The sequence below is a fragment of the Myotis brandtii genome, unplaced genomic scaffold (assembly GCF_000412655.1).
Source record: "Myotis brandtii unplaced genomic scaffold, ASM41265v1 scaffold132, whole genome shotgun sequence".
Lineage (NCBI taxonomy): Eukaryota > Metazoa > Chordata > Mammalia > Chiroptera > Vespertilionidae > Myotis > Myotis brandtii.
In genome coordinates, this window is record NW_005354673.1 from 3,437,864 (window position 1) to 3,461,140 (window position 23,277).

General features: G+C 38.0%; 1 protein-coding gene and 1 pseudogene across 28 annotated transcripts in view; one reads left to right on the forward strand and one right to left on the reverse strand.

The window, feature by feature from the left end:
• NRXN3 (neurexin 3) overlaps window positions 1-23,277 on the reverse strand; it is a 1,562,383-nt gene that overhangs the window by 1,081,276 nt on the left and 457,830 nt on the right. The gene's annotated exons all lie outside the window — the stretch shown is intronic.
• LOC102248485 lies at window positions 8,315-9,234 on the forward strand (annotated as a pseudogene).

The window sequence follows — 23,277 nt, forward strand, 5'->3', positions numbered from 1 at the left end:
GAAATAGCTAACCTTAATGGAGGGTTTTCTTGGGCCAGACATTATCTTTAGTATTTAACAGATAATTATTTAATCCCCATGTGACAAATATCCAAACTGAGACATGACACTATGATACATTTGAGATTAAAAGGGGGCACTGCCCTAGCTGGTTTGCTCAGTGGATAGAGCATCTGAAGGATCCCATGTTCATTTCTGGTCAAGGGCACATGCCTGGGTTTTAGGCTCAATCCCCAGTAGGGGGCATGCAGGAAGCAACCAATCAATGATTCTCATCATTGGTGTTTCTGTCTCTCTCCCTCTCTCTTCCTCTCTGAAATCAATAAAAATATATTTTTAAAAAGAGGGCACTATTAATAATTCACTTGGACAACAGATGTAACCCAGGACTTTCCCAGACTACCTGTGGTGGATGGCCACTCTATTTTATACTCACAAAAGCCTGAGGCATGAAAGGCAGCATAAAATAGGGTTGAGGCATTTGCTGAAGCCAAACTATCTGGGTTCAAAAATCCTTGTTTTTCTACTTGTTACTTAACCTCTCTGTACCTCAGTTTCCTCATCTTTGAAGTGGGATAATAACAGTACTTACCTCATAGGGTTTTCATGTGGACTAGAAGATTAAGTATATGCAAAGTATCTAGAATAGTCCCTGCCACATGGTAAGTGATGGTTACTATTATCCTTATTTTAAAGAAAAGAGATTTTTTGGAATCAGAGATTTTAAGATCTACAGGAAGTCACACAGCTATTATGTAGTGGAGCCAGAATGAAATGCAGATAAGTCTGGCTTGAGTACCAGTGCACTCAATGGCTATTATTATCGTCCCTATATATAACAGAAAAAATAAACAACTGTTTTCTTAAGATCCCTCCTTAAATCCAGCTTCTCCAGTGGTCTGAATCATAAAGAAATCTCTAGAAAAGTTAGTTTCCCCTGCCTGTGGCTTAGGCTAGCAGGTTACAGTCAGGTGTGCACACTGAACGAAGCACATTCAGGAGCACCTGAGAGAGCCTTGCAGAAGACCTCTCCTGGAGCCCATGCCCCTCCTTAGGTTATATGTGAGAGATGCACCACAGGTATAGAGGAACCAGGAAGTGTCTGCATCCCAAGTTCAAATACTGAGGTTCTTCCCTAATTCAAAAATTGGTGAACTCCCTGCTCTAACTTGTATTCCAGAGCTCCTACTCTCTCTTGATCCCACCTCAATTTCCCTCCCAGTGACCACCTAGATCCTTTGTGACTCTCCTGGTAAAACAGAAGACAAAAGCTACCACTGGACACAGAGGAGTGAGTGGCAGGCCAGCTGAGCACATCTGTCCCCCAGAACTGGGAAAAGATTCACACAAAACAGAGACATATAATAGGAACTGGTTGCCTTGCTGACTTGCTCAGAACTCCAACCAGCTCTTCTAGTCACTTAATCAGCTTGCTTCTCAATAAGGTTCAATTGTTTACTTTCATGCTGAGGACTAGGAATTTGACCACACCTGCCTGTCCAATGGCATGGGGCTGACCTAAATTAGCCCCTTCCTGACAGTAGCCCCAAGTTTCTTTTAAATGGGCCATCAGTTTGGAAGCTGTTTATTCATGAGGTATGTCTTTAAGCGAAACCAAGTTCCTGGAAGCGTAAACACTTTAAGTCTGCAAAGGTGGAAAGACATCTGTCTCTACAGTAGGCTGAATAGTTTCCTCAAAGGTATCAGGAACCTGTAAATGTTACCTTGCTGGAAAGGGTCTTTGCTACTGTGATTAAGTTCTTGAGGTGAGACTATCCTATATTATTCAGATGGGCCCCAAATGCAATCACCTATATTCTTGTAAAGAGGAGGCAGAGGAAGATTATACACATACAGAGAAGGTGGCACTGTGAAGGTGGAGGCAGAGATTAGAGGGATGAAGCCACAAGTTAGGCATTGCTGGCAGCTACCAGAAACTGGAAGAGGCATATTTGAATCGTGTCATTCCGTTTACCAACTTCCTTTGGAATCTAAATCAGCAGGTGGAAAGCTTGGTACCATCTAATCAGGCCAAACTGGAGTGATCAAGGGGACAAGAAAGTATTCAAGAAGATAGGGAATATATATGGTGGTTGGGGGACCTTTCTATCACCAAAGGTCTAACAGGTGTCCTGAGAAGAAGCTAAGACTTGGTAAAAACCCACTGTTACCTCTGGCTCCTAAACTGTAGAGTTCATTTTTAGACTGGCATGGAAGTAACCACTACCAAATGTTTTATTAAATGCCTCCTAAGGAGGTGCTGACACTTCAAACAAACAAACAAACAAACAAAAACTAGTCCTGGCCAGTGTGGCTCAGTTGGTTGAGCATCACCCAATGCACTGAGAGGTTGCCAGTTCAATTCCTGGTCAGGGCAAATGCCCAAGTGGTGAGCTTGATCCCTCCCATTGTGGCGAGTGTAGGAGGCAGCCTATCCATGTTCTGCTCTCACATCAATGTTTCTCTTTTTCCCTCTCCCATCCTCTCTCTCTAATATTTTAAATGGCTGGTAAAGTACTTCTATATGTAAACAAAACAAATAGTACATAGTTAAATTTATGGTCCCAGAGTTTGTCAAGGACCTTTCCTGGAACTTTCAAAGCACTGATCCCACATGGCCATTATTTTGTCCATTTTTAATAGGCCATTTTCGGGCCATGCCTTGTCTACATTTTCTTTCATCACAGAGGTAGAAAAATATTTATTTTCCTGTCTGACATAATTTTGACCAGCAATTGTCTTCTGTACTTACCAGAGTCCAAGAATTGAAGAGAGACATGCACAGTGGCATCCTCCTCTCATGGCCCTGGGATGGGCCGCCCCAAAGAAAGTATCAACACCAAGGCCTATAGCACCTGAAAGATTATTAGGATCTATATAGAGCTCTCTTACTCTTATTCAAACTTAGAATTCACAGAAAAGGAGGAAAATTAAGAGAGACCATTTGATCCATGGCCAAGAAAAGGCAAGGGATCAACGTGATGGGTAACCCAAAATCTATTGCTGAACACCTACTAATGGGCAGAGGATATCAAAAGTGGTAATGGGATAAATACAGACACTTAGCTTTTATCTCTTTGGCTTCTATCACTGAATGCTACTTGGCTGTGTGGCTAGAGGATACAGCTCCAAGAAAAACCAGTAAAAATTAAATTCTATTTAACCACTGATGAAAGAGGAGAGAATTTTTACCAACTTGTCCAGCAGCATTCAAAATACTACATTTTAATTTAGTTGCCTCCCATGATAAAAAATATTTAACTGATGAGTAAATAGTTCTGAAATAAGGTTACTAATAGCCTACTAATTAAATTTAAATGGGTACCAATCTGTGGAACACTCAGTATCTGTGCAGTAGCTGACATTTTTATCTATCACTCCCTTCTCAAAATTCTCTTTTCTGGGGTTTCCTGATTGCACACTTTCCAAGTAACTCTTTGATGACTCATTTTCAGCCTCTGTTATCAGCATCTTTTCCAAATTCCTTAAAAAGCGGTTTCCCCAAGCATCTGATGAAGGCTTTCTTTCCTCTTTTCACTAATCTATCTCATTCACTGGCACATCTTTATCTATGCCCTAAACACTCTCCAAAGCCCCAGGCCCCCAAAATAGATTGTCTGCTGGAATAATTCATCTATATAAAATTAAAATTTACTGTAGATCCTTAAAATCAACCTGTCTAAAAGCAAACTCACCAATTCCTCCTCTTGACTTGCTTATTTCTCTGTTAGTAGTCAACTCAATTTTAAATTTTTATAGATATATATGATGATTCTTCCCTCCTCATTGTCCATAGTATTAAATTCTTATGAAGTATATTTTATTCCATATCCAACAAGTCTTTAGTAATCATTTTTTCTGCTTCATTCCTACTATCATTGGCCCTATTTAGGCTTCCATTTTATTTAATCATCCAGTTCACAACCATAGAGAATTTAATAAGTATTAGGCTATAAGATGAATGAGATGGCCCCTACCTTAAGGAGCTTTATTTCAGTAGAAGTGTTACACATGTGAGGAGATATACATAGGGAAGAATCACAGATGGCTTAAATATATACATATCTCCTCATATGTGATAAAAGAATTCAGTAGAAGTGAGAAATACTGGAGAGAAAGGAAGGAGGAAGAAGGAGAAATCGTGAGAGATAAAGACTGGAGGGAGTGGGGAGAGAGGTATGGACCAAGAAATCCAACAGACCACCAGAACTGGAAATAAGACAAATTATACTCCAGAGAAGTGTCATAAGACCACCTTATTCCTAGCTTAAAGGAAGAGACAGTTGATATTAAGATATATACAGGATATAGTCTCCATTTTACCCTGCATCTCCACCTAGGGCTGCCCATCTACAAATGCTTTTTACAGCTAACTAACCTGAATAGAGAAAAAGTTCTGCCAAATTATTCCTGAAATCCTATATATTTGTAGTCTTAATCACTTGTATCCTCTCTAAGTACTTTTCCCCCTCCAGATTCTCTGTTATCTTTCCTAGGCAATTGAACTGAATGAACTTAGGGCAGAAATCGTGTCCATTTTTGAAGTAAGAACTCAATAAGCACTCAACATATAATCCAAACTGCTGTCAATATGTCCTTCTATAGTATCATGTATCCCCCTCAGGAATTCTAACCAAATTATTTAAATACCAAAATAACTAAACTAATGGGGTCTAGTAATGATCATTATTTTGATGATGATGATGATGATGATGATGATGATGATATTGATAATGAAAGAGGAGCAGGAAGAGGAGGTGAAGAAAATACAGTGATCAATATGGCACTAGCAATATCTTCACTTTAAATCATCTTTAGATAATTTCCAAAATAAGGAAAGGAAACAATAGCAAAAAGATTAGAATAGTATCAATACCATTTATTGGAGTTAATAAAACCATTATCCTAAGTGTTTCACCATTCTTGGTCTATATACTTAATCAACTATAATAGAGTCTATTTCAAATTTGTCCTGAAAGTATGGAATATGGACTACATATTTATGAGAACACAGAACTTGAAGAAAAACTTCTTGAGAAGAAAACTTTCTTTCTTTGATTTCTATGACTTACAATTTACTCAATCTATTTTCTCCCATTTCTTACTAGCTACTCTTTCTTCTCCAGATTTTATTAATGTGTGTGTTCCCTAAGGCTCAGCCTTGATCACTCCACTCTTTTTGCTCTGCACTTGTGTTGTAGCTCATTACATTCCCAGTTCCAACTCTTTACTCTATGCAGAGAGCTCCTAAATATTTAAGCCAGCTGTGATTCTTCCCTATGTTCAGACTCATATCTCCAGCCAATAGCTGAGTATTTTCTATTTGACTACCTTTCTCTTAAGTGAAAATATTTCAAATATTTCAATCATCATCTTGCTCACAAACTTGCCTCCCCCCAACCTTCCGTATTCTTGATGTCATGTCCCTCTTCACTATCAAACCCACTTGACTGTTCTGATTACAAAAAAAAAGAGCTCTTCCAAAAGTTGTCTTTCATCAATTCCACACTTATCACTCCCTCCTCGATCCACTTCAAATTGGTGTATTTGCCCCATACCACACCACAAGAGTGACCAAAAGATTGCCAGAACCCATGATTAATTCTCATTCCCCTTGACCTTTCAGTGCAATCTTTCTCTTGAAGGATTTACTTCTCAGGATATCTTAAGATCCCATACTCCCCTGCATCTCCACCATTACAATCTCTCTCAGTTTCTTTTGTTGGTTCTTCCACTATAAGACCTCTACTTGTGGAGTGCCCCAGAATTCTGCCTTTGGCCCCCTCTTTATTCTAACTACATCCTGTGAGTCCCATTACTTTAAATATCATATATATTGTGTTGATGCTCAAATTTATATCTCTAGCCATATATTCCCTCTGATCATCAGACTTACATTCCCAACTGTCTTGATATTTTTGCTGGAAAAGCTTTTAAACTAAACATGACTAAAAACAGAAATATTGATTCCACAAGCCCACTCTTCTCAAGCATCCCCACTTGGATGCTGTTACTACCAGTTATCTAAACCTGGAAGATATCATGGAGCCATCAGTGCAGTTGTCTGAGTAGTTCTGACCCTTTGACTCCCTGGCACAAGATAGGATTGTATTTCTTGGCCACCCTGTGGTAGGTGGAGTTGTGTGATACTTTTGGCCAATTAGAAGTGATACGTGTCATTTCCAGGACAAACACTTAATTGTTTCTAATATAAATCCTCCAAATTTCTCTTTTCCTTTTTCAATGTTCCAGTGGTAGACTACCTTGTCATCCCATGTCCCAGAGAGAGGACAATTATAAAAATATCAAACCACCAGCCAACACACAAAGGCTATGACATGTGAGTGAGAAAATTTAACCTCTCTTCTTTTAAGCCTCTGATATTTTGGAGTAGTTTGTTGCTACAACACAATCAAGATTCCCTTGACTAATAAAGATATCCTCTCACAGCCAACATCTGGATCATCAATAAATGCTACTGACTCTACCTACAATATATATCCCACATCCTACCACTTTTTACCATCTCCATTGCTCCTATGCTGGTCCACATTGCTATATTTTCTTGCCTGGATGGCAGGAACAGCCACCTACCTATCTCCTGTCTCTACTGGTGCACATTCTGGTCCATACTCCATAGACAAGTCAGAGGGATTTTTTCTAAATTCAGATCAGTCACTCCCCTGCTATAAAGGGCCCTATGGTATTTCCTTGTAATCAGAATGAAACTCGAACTCTTTACTATGGCTTAAAGGCTGTACATAACTTTGGTCTCACTGAATTCATTCTATTTTATATCCCTTGAATTCAACAAACACCTACACCTCAGGTCTTTGTATTTGTTGGTCTTTGAACTTCTTATCAAGCAAGTATCATCTCCCTACTCAGCTATCTACAATGGATCTCTATTATCTTCTTTTCCTTCTGCTTTATTTCGTTTCCTCATCTCATAGCATTTATACCACCACCTATAGCTTATATGTATTTACCTGCTCTTTGTTTCTACTTACCACATAATAAGCTATATGAAAGCTAAGACTTTTGTTGTTGTTGTTCACTGATCTCAGCATAAAGTAATTTCCAGGGAGCTAGAAATGAACTAGAAAAATTCTGCAAGCATTCCCCACATTTCTAGTTCCCAAGCATCAATGGTTCTGCTGAGTCTTCAGAGTCCTTCAGGGTGTTCAAGTCTTTAGACTTTAGGGATCTTTGATTTTGATTCTTTACATGATATTTATATTTATATTTATATTTATATTTATATTTATATTTATATTTAAAGTGTATATATATATATATATATATATATACACACATACAATATACACAAACAAAAGCACACACACAGACATACATGCACACACATGTATACACATATATTTTTAATCTAAAAGCCAACCAGATATTATCAATGAGCTTTCTCAATGTGAGGAAGGCTCTTGGGGCCAGCCCAATCCTCTCTTACTCTCTCCCTCCAACCTCTAACCCTGCTTTCCATCACTACAAATGACTAATGGGTGAGATGCTATCTTGGCAGAACCCAAGAGTTTCTGACAAGATCTGATTAAGTCTTTTGTCCCAATAAAGAACTATAAAATCATTCCAGAGAAATAGACCATTGGAAAATAACAGCTTCTACTGGTGCCAAACAATATAATCATCGTTCATTAATCCATCCACTTATTAGGCCAATATGTGGAAAAGCCGTGCAAGAGAAGTAAAATAAATTATTCAACAAACATTTATTGAGTAAGACTAATGCCAGTAACTATTCCAAACTAGCTAAAAGGGAGCAGCAATGCCAGGATGGAATGGAAGCTTGTTATTCCTTATGCATAATAGCCAAGGGAGGGATTTAAAATACAGTGATATTTCAACAAGGACTTGAAAACATTATGGAACAAGCCATGTAGACATTTAGGGAAAGAAAATTACAGGCAGACAGACCATAATTACATAATAATAAAAGTAGGGAAAACATGTTTACTTAACATGCTTACTTAGTCCTGAGATGTCAAGTGAATGACATAGTCGAAGAACATCAAGGAGGCTGATGTAACTTGATTAGGGGGAATTCAGAGGAACATACTAGAGATGAAGGCAGAGAGATGGCAGGGGCCAGATCCTACAAGGTCTCTTAGGCCTCCTAAGAACTTGGGCCCTACTTCTGAGCAAGAATACTGGAGGATTTTTAGCAGAGAACTGTGTATGTTTCTCTTATATTTTAAGAAGAATATCATTATTCTGGGGCAAACCTAGTTGCCAGTCAACCACAGGTTGGGATTAAGACAGAACTCTGAGTGCCCTCCATCAAACCTGTGTCACTGCCCCAGGGTGTCACTTCCCAAGAAAAGTCATGAGACCATGTTGAATTTGAAGAAACACCTATTTAACTTGAAGTTTTCTGTAAAAGAGTTTAATAGGTATGCCAAGAAATGTGATAAAGAATAAACTTAAAAGGCCAAGATTAAAAAGGCCATTCAGAAAGACAATACAGAAGCTGCAAGAATACATGCTGAAAATGCAGTCAGCCAGAAGAACTAAGCAATTAATTTCTTGAGAATGAATGCCAGGTTTGATGCTGCAGCAGCCGGACCAGAATTCAAACTGCAGTGACAATGGGCAAGGTAACCAAGTCTACTGGCAGGAGTAGTTAACTCCATGGATGCTACATTGAGGAGTGAGAACCTTAAAAATACTTCTGCCTTGATAAACAAATTTGAACATCCATTTGAAACACTGGATGTTCAAACACAACAAATGGAAGACAATGAGTAGCACTACAACCATAACATCACCACAAAACCAAGTGTATATGCTGCTTCTAGAAGTGGCAGATGGCCTTCCCATGTTGCTCAGTTGGTTGAAGTGTTGTCCCATGCACCAAAAGGTTGTGGGTTTGATTCCTGGTGAGGGTACATATGTAAGTTGCAGGTTCAATCCCTGGTTGGGACACTTAACAGAGGGCAACTGATCCATGTTTCTCTCTCACATCAATTTGCTCTATTGCGCTTGTTCTCTCTCCTCTCTCTCTCTCTTCCTATATCAAAAATCAATAAAAATATATCCTCAGGTAAGGATTAAAATTTTTTAAAAAGAAATGGCAGATGAAGCTGGCCATGATCTCAATATGGAACTACCACAGGATCAGACAGGATCTGAGCCCCCAGTGTTGCTTCCATAGAACAAGATGAACTATCACAGAGACTTGTTCATCTACATGATCAAGTGTAATTTAGAGAACAGTTGCTTTTGTTTACTTCCCCTGCTTCTAAAATATTTCATGTGCATACATAGGTAAGCCGTACTCCAGTTACACTAAGAACTAAGTGTATTACAAAACACTTATACACTATTTATACTAGTATACAATGCTTTTATTTAGCCACGCTGCACTTTCCAATACTTTAAGAAATTCTGGGCAGTTTCCACCTTGATAGATTTTATAGTTTTGTATGTTATGTTGAGAAGTGTGAGGGACATCTTTTTTGTAGATGACTTTGACCAAGCTACATTAGCTTGTTGTATATGAAACTCCCCAGGGGATCAGGCCTAAGCTGGCAGTCAGACATCCTTCTGGCAGCCCAGGAGCCCTCGGGGGATGTCCACTTGCCAGCAGGGAGCAGGCCTAAGCTGCATTTGGACATCCTTAGCACTGCTGAGGAGGCGGGAGAGGCTCCCGCCACCACCACTGTGCTGGCAACTGGCAGCCTGGCTTGTGGCTGAGCAGAGCTCCCCCTGTGGGAGCACATTGACCACCAGGGGGCAGCTCCTGCATTGAGTGTCTGCCCCCTGGTGGTCAGTGTGTGTCATAGTGACCAGTCATTCCCAGTCATTCTGCTGTTAGGGTCAATTTGCATATTACCCTTTTATTATATAGGATAGAGGCCTGGTGCATGGGTGGGGGCCAGCTGGTTTGCCCTGAAGTGTGTCCCAGATCAGGGTGGGGGTCCCGCTGGGGTGCCTGGCCAGCCTGGGTGAGGGGCTGAGGGCCATTTTCAGGCTTCCCACAGCCCCTTCAGGGTGGGGGGCGGTCCTTCTGGGGTGCCTGGCCAGCCTGGGTGAGGGGCTGAGGGCCATTTTCAGGCTTCCCACAGCCCCTTCAGGGTGGGGGGCGGTCCTTCTGGGGTGCCTGGCCAGCCTGGGTGAAGGACTGATGGCCATTTTCAGGCTGGCCATGCCCCCCAGTGACCCAAGCTCCCAGCCTCTCCTTTTTTTTTTTCTGGGATTTATTTATCTTCTATAATTGAAACTTTGTAGCCTTGAGTGGAGCCGAGGGCCAGCCAGGGCAGGCAGAAAGCTTGGCTTCCTCCATTGCTGGGGGCAACCCAAGCCTCCTGCTCACTCCAGCTCTGTGGCCGTCGCCATCTTAGTTGCGTTAATTTGCATACTCGCTCCTGATTGGCTGGTGAGTGTGGCTTGAGCATAGCAGAGGGATGGTTAATTTGCATGTTTCTCTTTTATTATATAGGATTTATCAGCTTTTAAATTTAGATTATTATTGGATTTTTTATCCAGTAATTTAATGACTATTATTTGAATTCCTGAAATTAAAAAAAAATGTGTTGATAATTTTACAATATAACTAGAAAAATCTACATTAAATTGAATAAATTAAGGTTTGCTCCATTTAAAAATGTTTTCTTTGCTAAATATCACTGTTGTTGACTCAAAGAAATTTAACCTTTTATTCTTTCAACTGAAATTGAAACACATTTTAAATGATTTTTTGATTTCTAGTCTTCTCTTGGTATACTGTATTTTGTAGAATCTAAAGAACAAAATAAAATGACAAACAAAATAGAGTCAGACATTTGGAAGCATGCAAGACTGAGTATTCTTATTGGGGGGTGGAGATAGGGGAGAGGCAGGAAGATATTAACTAAATAATTTATTGGCATATGTGCATAACCCATGGACACAGACAGTAGGGTGGTGAAGGCCTGGGGAGGGAGCTGGAGTGGGGAGAAGGGAGTCAATGACAGGGGTGGGGGATTGGAAGGGGACATCTGTAAAACTTTCAACAATAAAGATATTTTTTTAAGATTAATTTACATGGCCTTAATATCATTTACATTTTCCATAGGATTGTTGATTGTCTTTTGAGAATCTTGGCCTACATTTTGAAACCAACCAACAAAAATACCAAAGAAAAAAAATTGAGTCAACTCAAATTACAATTACCATAAATCCTGGTTAAATGTGTTTGCCCTTTTATCTTAAGCAAAATCTCTTTAATAATTGGAAGAAATGAAGTAGAAATAAATGTTAGAATAAAATGTTTGCCTAGCCATGCTAATAACTTCCAGACTAATGGAAGTTGGGTGTATAACATAGGGGGTGGGGATACAGAAAAGTCCTAAAGTCAAAAGAAGACTAGACTCTGGAAGGCCAAGGTCCTTGGGGGAAAGCATTTGATGGCCAACTGTACTACTTTCCATCACCTCAGAAATAGCTCTGTTTCACCCAACTAAAATTAACAAATGCCTGCAATTTTCTGATATAACAGTCTTAAGTGTAGATAAGTAACCAAGTTATATTTTAGCTAGTCTACTACTAATCTAGTTAAATAAGTAAGGTGTTTTTCATTACTTACTCTATGATTAATCTATGAAAGAATTTTAATATTTCATTATGTTTTAATGAAGAGCTGTTAGTAAATATTTCTATTGTTAAGTCATGAAAGCATTCAAAATGCAATCATGGAGACTTTTTTGCTAAGTATTCACCATTTATATATGTTTCTCATTGTAAATGGCAGTGAAAATGAAGATTATTTTCACTGGTTAATGAAGTAAGAAATTACTCTTTTGCTAAGTTTCAGTTAAACCTATTTAACTTTCTTGGTACTTGACTATATGATATGACCTCAATATGGCAATCTTCCGTTTTGTTTATAATTGATGCTGTGTCCTTTCTACTTAAAGGGTGAGTTTGTTTATATTGGAACATCCCGGGGAGGCATAGAAGAGATTATTACTGACTAAAATATCTATGAAATAAACTTATCTTATTTTCAATTTGTGGGAATGGTAGCTTTTGTTCTTTTGAATTCAATAAAAAATGTTAAATTTTGAAGAAGAAAATAAGGAATAATATTCCGGCTGCTAGGGGGCAATAGAGCCTTAAAGAAGAAGGAGAACCAGGAGTGAAAAACAGAAGCAGAAGAGGGTTTAGAAGATTGCTGCAGTTACTGGTGAGAAAAGATGGTGGCCTGGACACATGTGTTGCTCTTTAGAGCCTTTGCTGACTCCCAGATTGCCCCACTGGCCCCTTCTCTGTGATCCTGAAGCATGGAGAGAATATCTCATTAAAGCACTTCTCAAATTGCATTATAACCATTTGTTTACTTGTGTGTCCCTAACCAGAATTAAAGCTCTTCAATAAAAAGGATATGTCTTAAGTGCCTTTTCACCTTGGCCTTCATACATTAGGTGAAAAAAACAACAACACCAAAAAAACCGAATTAATGAACCTGAAATATATAAAGCATAATATCAATCAATGTACTCATAGCAAAATAAACAGTACAATGGAGCTGCATCATATTTACGTATAACTTACACAAATTCAGCTGTCTAACCTCAAGGGAAAATGAGAGGAAATGAGAGAATTATCTACTTACCACCCAACCCTTTGCCTTATCCCAAGTAGAACCAGCCTTCATATTTCCTGAAAAGAGATGCCTCAGAAGAGATGTAAAGAGAAAAAAAATTATATTAACTCTTGCTTTTGGTGCTTTCAAGGAACCTGGACCTTTAGGAGGTTTAAAAGCCTTATCAATGCTTATTTGACTATAAACATTTTTTCACCTCATGTGACAATTTTAGGATGTAACATCCCAATAAACTGTGAGTCTACTGCCACCCTCTAAAGGCCTCCTTTCTACTCCTCGCATCTAGATCCTGATTGTAACACTTGCCTAAGATCCATCAACCCTGGCTGTTAGATCCTGGCTCCCTTCTAATTTCTTCCAACTCTAGGATCATTATGGTTAATGCAGTCAGTGAAAAGAGGTCCCCAAACAAGATACAGTCCATTATCATCCCCAAAGTACAAAGGTTTAGGAAGAGGACAAGACCCCCAAGTAGAAAAATGAGAATCGTTGTTCAATGGGTACCATTATCCATCTCTGGGTGTTCTCCAAGTAAACCACCCTTAGAAAGTATTTATATAAATATTACTAGTTTGATAAGGTATCTCTCTAATTTTCACTGGGGAATCATTATTCTAAGGTGTCACTAATATAAAATAAATAGCAAATTTGGAAATTTTAGTATGTTATAAATTATGAAGCCAACCATAACAAAACATTCTGATCAATAAATAAAAAAAGTTCTAAGGAGACACTTGGAAAGTAAGCTTTTGTCTAAAAGCACTTCTTCCCCTAAAATCCAAGATTCTCTACAACTTGGCCCCCAGCTACCGTAAGCACAAATAAGTGCCCTCCAGTCTCCTACACCACACTCATTGTCATTAATACAGGGATTCTGCAGAGACTTGCTCCATCTGTCTGAACCCTAACCACCTGTCAATACCTATATATCTGCATGTACATAGGTTTGCTTAGTCTGCCCTTTCTGTATTCTTCTGGCACTCCATTGGAATAAGAATAGTTCAGTATGTTCTTCTAAATGAAATATCCCTAAAATGGACCAACACCTCTTGCTCTGATTTCACAATTCAAATGATGAATGAACTGCCTCAAGCTGACCACAAGCTAATCCAGGTAAATGACTGAGTTTCACAGTTTCAATAATACATTAAATATAATCTAACATATCCATTTTTTTATCATTGCAACATGTAATCACCATAACAAATTATTTATCAGATGCCTTACTTTTTTTACTAAGTGTTCAAAATTAAGTACATATTTAACACTTACACTTCATTACTGACCAGGCCAATTTCAAGAGTTCAGTAACCAGATGTAGTTTGTGGGTACTGTGTTGGACAGCAAAGCTCTAGAATGATTTCCCTCTATGGTAATTTAAGATGTTGGTATCCTGATATACTACGAAGTTACTAGTGAGTTTTAGTTAATCTGCAAAACAATTTCTCATTTTCTGATAATTCTTGATAAACAGATAGTGAGGAAGTAGAGCATAACAGCTATCAATATGTCAATATGGGATCTGGAACTGGGCTGTGTGAATTTAAATCCCAGTTCCAACCCTTAACTAGCTGTGTGGCCTTGAGCGAACTATCTTTGTGCTTTGGTTTTCTTCTTTTTCTCCCCAATGACAAGGTAGTACTTATCTCTTAGAGTTAGTGTGAGCACTAGATGAGCTCATAATGTAATCACTTAGGACCCTGCTTAGTATATAACAAGTGATCAATTCATTGTTGACTACTTCTAATTCTTCTTCATTGTTATTATTATTAGCTAAAATTATTATTAGATACAATTAAAATTATGAAGCTGCCGAATTGAGGATCAGGCTATGGCTGAGATAATTCCACAGGAGTACAGGCAACCAACTTACTAAGGCAAAGGCTCAAACAGTGCAATGACTGTCAAGCTATCACAGTCTTTAGGGTCCTCGCCTGTTTCCCTTGGTATGAACGCCTGTCTTCCTGCCCCTGCACCAACTAACCCTTCTGCTGATGCTATGTGATGCAGGCAGGCTCACACTCCTCCATGGCTCTGGGGAAATGGACCGGACAGTGATTGAATAGACAATTGGAGCAGATACCACAGAGCATGGACAACCAGTTCAAGATTGGTTTGGCACACCCCACCCAATTCCATACTGGAATGAACCAGCAAAGTGATATCAATAACGGATTGAGAGAAAGAATATGTCCTGATCTCCCACCTCATCTCCATCACTGACAGCAGGACACACATTGGATGGGAAATAAAATAGAAGACCAGCTTTTCCAAAAACAATTCTTATGAATCAGTCAGCTGCTTTGGGAGGTCTAGTCACTTTCCTTTAGGCTCAAATCACTAATGAAATAAGCCTAGCCCATTCCTCACTGAAATGTCACTACCTAAAAATGTTTTAGGACCAAAAGGGAAAAAAAACACACAGTTTTCTTCTCTGTCATTATCAAAGAAACTGAGGTCTCCACAAGCAATTTACAAATCACTGACCTATAGTATCTCACTGATTTTGAAAACTAAAAACATGGGTAGAATCTTGCTGTAAAGATTCAGAAAAAAAATCCATTCCAGGTCCTGCATATTTCTCTTTCTCTCTATTTCTTTCTTTCTTGCTTTCTTGCTTTCTTTCTTTCTTTCTTTTTTTCTTTCTTTCTTTCTTCCTTCTTTCCTTCCTTCCTTCCTTCCTTCCTTCCTTCCTTCCTTCCTTCCTTCCTTCCTTCCTTCCTTCCTTCCTTCCTTCCTTCCTTCCTTCCTTCCTTCCTTCCTTCCTTCCTTCCTTCCTTCCTTCCTTCCTTCCTTCCTTCCTTCCTTCCTTCCTTCCTTCTCTCTCTCTCTCTCTCTCTCTCTCTCTCTCTCTCTCTCTCGGTATTTGTGTCCATATGACAAATAGTTTTCTAAAGCATGGCAAAGCTAGAACCAGAACTACTTCTCCAGGCCATCTGTACAGGGATGCTGATCCCCTCCAGCTGAGGACATGGCCTTGCTATGCCACATTTGGGTCAAGGGCCAGGAAATTCCAGTATTTGAAAACATTTCTTTAACTGGACATGCAGCGATTATCAATGTGAATTCTTTCAGAATGTGACATAAGTCCCAATCACATAAGGCAGGGTCATAAGAAGTGAGCTTGCCAAGACAATTTGGAAGCACTCAACCCCAAATGAACGGTGTCTCTCACAGCTGCTTGCTGCCATAAGGACCCTGGGTGCCAAGTGAAGCTGTATTAGGAAACATTACATCTGTTCTTTCCCTATGCAGTCACCATGTTTCTGATAATACTTTTATCCTTGGGTAATTAACTCATAAATTAAATGAAGTGTGTTTATGCTCCCTTCCTGCCAATGCATAGCTAACTTGAAGTACTAGGGTATCAGGTAAGGGTGCATTCCCTCTGATTATGGCCAAGCTAATTGAGGAGGTGGACTAGCCATCTCAGGCACTGAGGTCCTCTTAAACCTGAGAAAGTCAGTTAATGATATCTGTAAAGGAGAGGGACAACAACAGGCAATAACTACAACAAAGGAGTCATTGGTGCAAGATGATAAAATCAAACCAGTCCACTTTGGGTTGCTATAAATCAATAAATTAATTAAAATGAGACTGAATGCTCTGCATTCATACACAAAATGGAGAGGGAGGAAGGTCACAGGAAAAGAGGGACCAAATTTCAAATTCAGAATTCACTGATAAAACAAGTCTTTATCTGATGGTATTTGAAATGCAGTCCAATCCAAAATCCGGCATTACAGTTTCTGATCAATAATCTGCCATCTCTCTTAGAAGTGATTCCTGCTCTCAGAAGAGCAGGGACTCAGATACTTCAAAAGCCCCTTCCTCTGCTGAGTTCATAGTTCAGTGGATGACTTCAGCTTCTGTATATGTTCATGTCATTTTATCTTTGTCTTAAAACTATTTCCAAAAATTTAAAAATGATTCGAAGTCTTTTCTTCTTATAAGGGAAATTTTAAAATTAAAAATAAATTTTAGAAAAATAATCTGTCATTCTCTTTAGTTGTGCTGCGTATGACACTCTATAAACAGGATCCAACCTAATCTTTAGCTTAATCTCCTACCATTCTCCCCATACATGCCCCATGTTCTAGATCAGTGATGGCGAACCTATGACACGTGTGTCAGAGGTGACATGCGAACTCATTTTTTTGGTTGATTTTTCTTTGTTAAATGGCATTTAAATATATAAAATAAATATCAAAAATATAAGTCTTTGTTTTACTATGGTTGCAAATATCAAAAAATTTCTATATGTGACATGGTACCAGAGTTAAGTTAGGGTTTTTCCAAATACAGACACGCCGAGCTCAAAAGGTTTGCCATCGCTGTTCTAGACATACTCAAATACTCATGGAAAATAACACAAATGTTCCCACTACTGCATATTTGGCTTAGAGTGTTCCTTTAATGAAATATTCTTTCCCTATCTCTTCTGTCTGGCAAAATCATGGACAATTTTCATATTTGCTTCAAGCCTTCTCCAAATAAAATACATCATTCCTTCCTCTTGGCTAATAAATAGTTTCAAAAACTTTTTACTTAATTAAAACAATAAATTCACAAAAGTGCACAAATCAAAGATCAACAGCTCAAGTCATCTTCAGAGTGATCATCCTTCTATACTCACCATCCAGACCAAGAAATAAATAACATCAGCACCCAAAAAGCCTCCTTCTACCTCCACTCAATCCATTCTTCTTCAAAGATAACTGGCTTATAATACCATTAAAAAGTGCAGCCTGCTTTAAACTTTATATAAAAGAAAAAATATATACTCTGGCTTGTTTTACTCAGTATTATGTTTGTGAGATTTATTTCTGTTGTTGTATGTAATTCATTCATTTTTATTGTTATACAACATTCCATTTTGTGAATATAACACAATATTTATTCTATTGTTCACGGCCATTTGGGTTGCTTCCAGTGTGGGACTATTTTAGTGTGCTTAGCAACATTTCTGCATGCATATTATGATGTGCATATGTATGCATTTCTGTTGGCATCTACCTAGGCTTGGATTTGCTGGATCACAGGGTATGCATAATCAGCTTTAGTAGATATTGTCAAAACACTTTCCAAAATGCTTGGACAATTTTCCCAAAATTCTTGTACCAATCCCAATGTATGGGAGTTTCAGTGGTTTCTCATTCCCTCCAATACTTGATTTTTGTCCATCTTTTTTTATGTAGCCATGCACTTACTGAGTACATAGTGGTATTACATTGTGTTTTAATTTAAACTTACCTATTGACTAATATATTTGAGATCTTTTCATTAATTCATTGATCATTTGGATATGCTCCTTTGTAAAGTACCTGTTTAAGTCTCTTGTCCATTTTTTTAAAAAACTGATTTTTGTCTAATTTATTTGTAAGAGTTCTTAATATACTAGCATTCTGGATCAGAGGCTGTTATGGCATATATGTATTACAAATATCTTCTCCCACTCTGAAACTTTTTACTTTGTTGATGGGGTCCTTTAACATTCTTAATTGTAATAGAGTTTTAGTTTCTTAATCTTTTCTTTTATGGTTAGTACTTTTTGTGCCCTGTTTGAAAATATTGCCCATGAAGACATTCACTTATATTTTCTTTTAGATGCTTTATTATTTTGCCTTCTTACATTTAGATAGACAATTTACTTAGAGCTGTTTTATGTGTATGGCATGAGTCAGAAGTTAGTATTTTTTCCAAAAAGGTTCCCAATTGATCAAGAACCATATTTTGAAAACATTATTCTTTCCCCTCTGTTATGCAGACTCATCTTTAATATAAATCAAGTGTCTGTATAATGTGGGTCAGTTTCTGGACTCTCTGTTCCATTGGTCTAATTGTGTAGTTTAATGCCAACATCTTTATGTTTTCTTTAAATGTTTGGAAGATTTCACAAATGAATTCATATTGTCAGGAGTTCTCTTTGAAAGTAAGTTTTATTTACAAATTTGACTTCTTTGGTAGATTTTCCATTTCTTCTTCTGATAATTTTCCTAATTAAAAGCTTGTTTTTACCACTTCCCTGGCAACTCAAGGTCCTTAGAACCCTTCAACTCCATTGACTCTCTTCCTGGCTTTTCTGCTATTTTTGTTATGTTTTAAAATTTTTTACATATATTTCAAATTTCATCACATATTATCTTTTTAGGGGCTTACACAACATAAGTTTATTATCTGACAGTTATGGCAGTCAGAAATCTAAAATGGACTGTTCTGGGCTAAAAGTAACAGTGTAAGCAGAGCTTGTTCCTTCTGGAGGTTCTAGGGCAAGCATGTCAAACTCAAAGGCTAACATGGGCCTAATAAACGAGGCATGTGGCCCATGGGCAGTGAGTTTGACATGTTTGCTCTAGGGGAGAATCCATTTCTTATTGCCTTTTTCCAGCTTCTAGAGCAGTGGTTCTCAACCTTGGCTGCACATTAGAATCACCTGGGAATCTTTTTAAAATCCTGATTTTCAGGCCTCATCCTCCGGAAATTCTGTTTCTTTGTTATTTCTTTGTTACTAATGTTGTGGCCCCACCCCATAACAAAGAAACAGAATTTCTGGAGGATGAGGCCTGGAAATCAGGATTTTAAAAAGATTGCCAGGTGATTCTAATGTGCAGCCAAGGTTGAGAACCACTATTCTAGAGGCTCCCACATTCCTTGGCTCCTAGCCCCTTCCTCCATCATCAAAGCTAGAAGCATAGCATTTTCCAATCTCTCTTCCTATTAAAACTCTGATAGAATTGTATAATCAGTAAAAATATTTTTTAAAAAATAGAAAATATGTGCAGACAAAAAATGAGAATATGCATTTCTGGCATATTTTCTCTAAATAAAACACTAAAGGAAGGCCTTTAGGCAAAAGGGAGATGTTCTCAGATGGAAGTGCAGAAGCAATGAAAATCAATAGAAAGTGCAAATCTAAATAATCCTATGTAATAAAAAGTTAATATGCAAATTGCCCCCTCAGGAGTTTGATCAGCTGGGAGTTCGACCGCTCGCTATGATGTGTGCTGCCCACCAGGGGGCAGCTTGTAATGAAGAAAGGCCCCAGCCAGCAGCTGGCAGCCAGGGGAAGGAAGGCCCCTATTGGCCCTGATCGCTGGCCAGGTCTAGGGAACCTACTCATGCATGAATTTTGTGCACTGAACCTCTAGTTATTGATATAAAAGTGATAACAGAAAGAGATATTAAAAGATGCTATGCTGCCACCTTTAAAGATGGAGGAAGGGGCCAGGGGTCACCTTGAGTATTTGTTAAGAGCCCCCCCGCCCTCCTTGGATAGATCTAGGCTCAATTTTTGTCTCCCTAGCTTTATGGTACTACTAAACATTGGCTCACATTCCCAGCCTCTTGAATACCACTTCTTCCTTGGCCTCCTGGAAAATGTGTTGAGGGGAATATATATGCTGACTTTTGGTCTCACCTCTATATCCTTCCCTTGTCTTTTCTCAGTATCTTGGCCCTTCAAATCCTCTCTGCCTTGGTAGATCTCTGACATGGTTCAGACTGATCATTTTTATGCTCTTTCTGGTTTTTATAGTTGCTCTTAGTGACAGGTCCACTCTGATAAAAGTTATCCACCATAACCAGAAATCTCACATAGTATTTTAAACATCTTTCTAATTTTAGACCTTTATTCTTCATCATATTACAATTATTTTCAACCTGCTTGTAAATATTTTTCACTTGTCTGGGGGCTCCTTGAAGGAAGGAACAACTGTTTATTAATTTTCTATCCCTATGACTAGTACAGTAGTGGTGCATACATACTGATATTTAATATACACTGGCTAAACTGAATTTAATTAAACTGAAGAAAGATGCAATGTAAATAACACTAAGAGGAAAATGTTTTTCAACATTATAACACTATTTGAAGATGATTTTTTTTCTTATGAAAATTATATACTTTATCAATTTTCAGCCTTTGCTTCAACCTCTCTTTGTATGTACCTGCATATTAAATGCCCACTCCATGCTATTTCTTTCTGTGTGTTTCTGTGTCTCTATCTTCATCTTCCTCTTTCAACATTGAATACAAGACATATTTATAATAAAAATTCTTATTACAGTCAAAATGTTTATAATCTAATAGAAGAATGGATACATAAGTGATCTCAGGTCAGACATCAGAAATTCTTAATCTAACTGTTCAAGTTAAATGTAAAAGACATAGAGATATAAGGATCCTTCTATTTGGCTATGAAATCTCATGTCCTTAAAAATCACGTTGATACAAAAGACAATGGAAACTAGACCTCAGATCTCAACAAGGAACGGGATATCTACTATCTGATAATCATTTTATCACCAACACTCAGCACAGTACCTGACATACAGAAGTACTTATTACATAGTTATTTGATAAAGTAATCAATAAATTCTCATAGTTATCCAGCCAGCATGGCTCTGTGATTGAACATCAACCCACAAACCAGGAAGTTCCCAGTCAAGGCATATGCCTGGGTTGCGGGCTCAATCCCAGTGTGGGGCATGCAGGAGGCAGCTGATTGATGATTCTCTCTCATCATTGATATTTCTCTCTCTCTCCCCCTCTCCCGTCTTCTCTGAAATCAATAAAAATATAGTTAAAACATTCTCATAAGTTTATTTGAGCCCAATAATTAAGTAATATCAAAGTTTCCATCCTTGTCAAACTACTTCTTAAGTTGTCTCTAAGGTCGGTGTACCATCCAACTTCACTTCCACTGACATAGAAGCAAAACTGATATAACAATTGGTAGAAAAATCTCAATGTACTGATCCTAAAATTGTAGTAATTTTCTATACATTGGCATGCTATTGCAAGTAATTTATCAAATGAAAATTTATTAATTGATTAATGAAGGGCAGGAACTTTTTCTTTTGTGCAGCTCTATCTCCATGTTAAGCTATATAATAAAGTTTTGTTGTCATATAACCAATACATATTTTGTTTTAACTATTGTAAAATAAAATAAAAACACTGGTACATTAGAGGATTCACATTATTACTAATGATCAAATAGGTCAATTAAATGGTCCACAAAGACTATAAGACATAACTTTATGACTTTCCATTAGAGAGTAACTATTAGAAGCCATATGTCTGAGAGACTCAAATGCTAATCACACAATTTGAACTCTAGAAAGACCATGATAATTTCCTATCTCCCCACTAACACCCCAGAGGAGAAAGCCTAAACTGGGTAGACAATGAATATATTGGGGGAAGAGGTTTTCAATGAAAACATCCTATTATAATAGTTTTCAGTGCCTTCATTTTCAGTCATTCAGTCATCATTTCTGCTTTGGGATTTGGTTGCATTTTGCTTTATGTTCTGCATGCAGGTATTCAAACTGTGATCTTCTCATATATCCTGACATATTTGAAAGGCAGTACACATGAGATATTGGGATATGGTTAATAAAATTCTGTAAGGACTGGCAGAACTTTTAAGTGGAAAGACAATAAGTTTCTGCTGGTAAACAAGAAACCAGCTCCAAACTGACACCTGAATGGAAGGCCTCTCACTGGGGCTTAGCAGAATAAGAAAGAAATGAGGTAGGAAACATGCAATTTATACACCCTGAGGTCTCTAAATTCTCAGTAGGAATAGGGAACTTGAAATGGGGGAAGAGCACAGGTATATATTTTACAGGGTAAATCTGGCTTCTACTCTATTGAGTTGGTTTTACTATATTATCTAAATTACTGGCAATGCCAAATATTGTCAAGGATGCAAGGAAACAGGGACATTTAAATACTACTCATGGGACTTAAAATCCGTACACTGCTTTGCAGAGCAATTTGGCATTATCTGGTAAAGTAAAAAGATACACCTGGCTTATATCCAGCAGGTATCTGCACATTGAGGTATATATCCTGGATAAATTCTGACACAGATGTAAATTAAAAAAAACATACAGAAGCATGTACTATAGCCTTACCTGTAATATTGACAACTGGAAACTATAGAAAAATATAGCCACACTAGAAGGGGTAAAATAAGTGAAACGAGTCTATTCCTATAATAGGACACTAAATAGCAGTTAACATGAATAAATGAAATCCACGTGAATCACTACAGATAAATCTTTAAAATGTTATGTAAATAAGTTGTACAAAGATATGTACAGTAAGATTTCATTTATGCAAAGTTTAAACACTGAAATTGTAGTACACATAGCTTAAGGGCATACATGCATATCGTAAAATTTTAAAACATGAACTAGAAAGCAACATAGCAACTCAGGGGTAGTTATTTCCTCTGACACCAGAATCCTTTGGAACTCTACCACCATTAATCTATATGAGCTGCAAAAAAATAAAACTTTTTGCTCCTATAATTTCCCCAGGGGTAGCTCAAAGCTTCTCTCCCTATCCTTAAGCTTTGAAATTGGCCTAGGGCAAAATTAACTCATCAATGACCCAATGAAACTACTCTAGAAGGACAGAAGTCTTTTAGAGGGACAACAATTTAATAAATACAAATAAAAAGTAACTCTCCTGGATGTCCACATGTGGCCTTCTTGGGACTCTCTTCCTTTGACTATCTACACTAATAAAAGAGAAACATGGTAATTAGCTTACAACCGCTACCCTTTTCATTGGCTAATCAGTGAGTATATGCAAATTAACTGTCAGCCAAGATGGCGGCCGGCAGCCAGGCAGCTGGAAGCGAACA